This window comes from Phoca vitulina, unplaced genomic scaffold, assembly GCF_004348235.1.
Source record: "Phoca vitulina isolate PV1807 unplaced genomic scaffold, GSC_HSeal_1.0 scaffold15, whole genome shotgun sequence".
NCBI classification, from domain to species: Eukaryota; Metazoa; Chordata; class Mammalia; order Carnivora; family Phocidae; genus Phoca; species Phoca vitulina.
In genome coordinates, this window is record NW_022589718.1 from 40,714,073 (window position 1) to 40,717,010 (window position 2,938).

At 53.4% G+C, this 2,938-nt stretch overlaps 1 protein-coding gene across 3 annotated transcripts in view; it reads left to right on the forward strand.

Annotated features, from left to right (window-relative positions):
• Positions 1-1,981: 1,981 nt before the first annotated feature.
• LOC116638017 (zinc finger protein 596-like) overlaps positions 1,982-2,938 on the forward strand; it is a 21,446-nt gene continuing 20,489 nt past the window's right edge. For 2 of the 3 annotated variants that reach the window (XM_032413768.1, XM_032413769.1), the window contains exon 1: positions 1,987-2,090. The gene's annotated coding sequence lies outside the window, so the exon portion shown is untranslated. Of the gene's footprint in view, positions 2,091-2,938 lie in introns of all 3 variants that reach the window. The other variant, XM_032413771.1, reaches the window with a different exon arrangement.

Sequence of the window (2,938 nt, forward strand, 5' to 3'; positions counted from 1 at the left end):
CTTCTTGATATAAACAAAACTTATACTAAACATATAATGTGTCATTTGGAAACCATATCTCAAGAAAACAAAATCCATGCCAGTAGTTTTTTACATTAAAATTTTTTTAAAGATTTTATTTATTTATTTGACAGAGAGAGAGCACAAGCAGGGAGAGAGGCAGGCAGAGGGAGAAACAGGCTCCCCGCTGAGCAGGGAGCCCTATGCAGGACTCGATTCCAGGACCCTGGGATCATGACCTGATCCAAAGGCAGATGCTTCACCGACTGAGCCACCTGGGCGCCCCTCACTTGACCTAGCTGACAAAAATCATAAGTGAGTTCCTACTGCCCCTAAATACACGTTTCTAATGCATGATGGGAAATAAGATATGAATAAACTTTTCATGACTCATTACACATTATGAACCTGAAAACTTTGTCCTGTTGGTCTTTCATATCTCAAACATATTGCACACTTCATAGATATCATTTCTTGAAAAGCCTTATCAATTTCATATTTTTATTTCCATTCTAAAAATACCAAAACAATTGGGGCGCCTGGGTGGCTCAGTTGGTTAAGCGACTGCCTTCGGCTCAGGTCATGATCCTGGAGTCCTTGGATCGAGTCCCGCATCAGGATCCCTGCTCGGCAGGGAGCCTGCTTCTCCCTCTGACCCTCCCCCCTCTCATGTGCTCTCTCTCTCTTTCTCTCTGTCTCAAATAAATAAATAAATAAAATCTTTAAAAAAATAAAATAAAATAAAATAAAAATACCAAAACAAGCTCATTGAAGTGCCATATGAAAAAACATTTGAAGAGGAAAAATGGATATTGTATTGTATGTATTGTAGTAAAACTTGAATACCAAAATATGATATTCACCCACTCCCTTTCACTCTTATTGTGTCATTCCAAGTCCGTTAGATCATCTGCATCCTCTATTTTAGCTTCTTTTTCTAGTGGGAAACGGGAAAAGTGAAAACAATAGCCAGGGCATTTTGGCCCACTGGAGCCACCAAAAAAAAAAAAAAGTTTAAATCAAGCCAGGAACCCCCTTTGTTACCATGGACCAGCAGTGAACTTCACCATGCTCTGCCTGACTCTATTGAAATTTTCCAAGTGGCCACGAGGACCCAAGAGCCATAGTGTCTGCCTGGAAAGATTGGAGAGGGTGTCTATGCTACTTAACCCCTCTGCAGAATTTCCTAGGTCAGTTCAGGAGCCTGGGAAATGCCACTGCCCAAAATGGAACTCTCATGGAAGGCTTTCTAGGCCTACCTTGGATGCCGAGGAGGGGAGGCTGGGACTGGTCGGCGCCGCTGAGAAGGTGATGCACACACCGAGACACAAGAGGTTGTCTCAGTCCCCAGCGGAACCAGGGAACGACCCGTACATGTCCCCCCAGAGGGCTAGCTAGGAACAAGAATGGCTGGACAATCCAGCCCATCCCTCAACATTTGTTGAGGACAAAGGACAAAGGACACTTGAAGAGAACTCACACTTAGTTGGAGACCTTAGCGCACAGCCAGCTAAGTCAAAAGATCACATAAGCGAAGAAGGGGAAGCTGTTACCTATTAGACTGATTACACTGGGTCTGGCTGTTAATACTAAAAAGTATCAATATCTTCACTGAGTGCACATTAAATCGGTGTAAAATTACTGAGTACCAAATAATATTTTCAATATGTAATAAGGATTGGGAAAGCACTGAGGCCTCTAATCTGAACCTCACACAATAAATTTAAAAGGGAAAGTGGTGTGGAAACTAAAACTGGAATGAATTTGGCATTTGCCCTTCCGCTGCCCCCCACTGCTGCTGCTGGTCTAGGCCCCCTCCTCCATCTCTCTGCTGACCCCACTGCTTCTCGCCCAGGTTCCTCTCTTCCACTGTTACTGTTTTTCCAACTCCATAGGCCCTCCCCCTTCTCATCCTCTATTTTGCTCTTACTCACTCTCCCTTACACGCTGTCTCCCGGGTTCTCCCTCTTGGGCTCTTTTTTCCCTCCTCTCCCCGCCCACTCCACACTCGAGCTGGAACGAAGATGCCGGCTGCCTAGGGAGCGCGGACTTTGCAGTGGGACACTGGGAAAGTAAACAAGCTCTGGCAGGTACGGCCAGGGGAACGGGCCTAGGGACAGAACAGCACGCGGTGTCCCGGAGCGGGGTCGTCCCCTCCGCCATCGGAGGCTGCGGAGGGGGGGCCCGGGAGCCGCGGGGCCCGCTGCCGGAGGACGGGAATGGGGAGGCGGGTGTCCCGCGAGGACTGGGGTGAGCTGAATGCCGGGGCGGGGGGTGTCGGGCGGCCCGGGCGCCAGCGGGCTGTGGGGGTACGTGCAGAGCCAGGACCCACGTCCCGAGTGAGGACGCGGCGCGGTGCGGGGACACAGAGAAGACACGCAAAGCTGGGAGGCCGAGCGTGCAGGCCTCGGAGCCACTCCAACCGGACAGACGCTGGCCCGGCCCCAGCGCCCGGCCGCGGGGCGTTTAAGGGCGAAGCGGAGCTCCGCGCGGGCGGGGCGGGCAGGGACGGGGCCTGTGCCGTCCGGGAGGACCGGGCGGGGACGCGGCCGCGGAGCGCGGCTTTGAACCACAAACACCAACGCCCACCCACCACCGCAGGGGATCCTTCGCGCCAAGAAAAGTTCTGGCGCCAGGAAATTACGAATTGGGGCGGAGCCTTCTAGGGGCGGGGCTTGTAGAGGCGGTGTCAGATGGACTGGGACCGAGCTAGAGAGTGGCGCTGCCAGCGTGGGGTGGGGCCAGTGCGCGGGCGCGGCCGGCGTGGGGCGGGGCCTGGGGAGGGTGAGCGGAAAGCGGGGACGGGACGTCAGCGGAGAGGCGGGGCTGGGGCCGGGGTGCGGTCGGCGTGGGGAGGATTCTGGGGAGGGCGAGCGCTGAGCCGGGACGGGACGTCAGCGGAGGGGCGGGGCCTGGGGAGGGCGAGCACGAAGCCGGG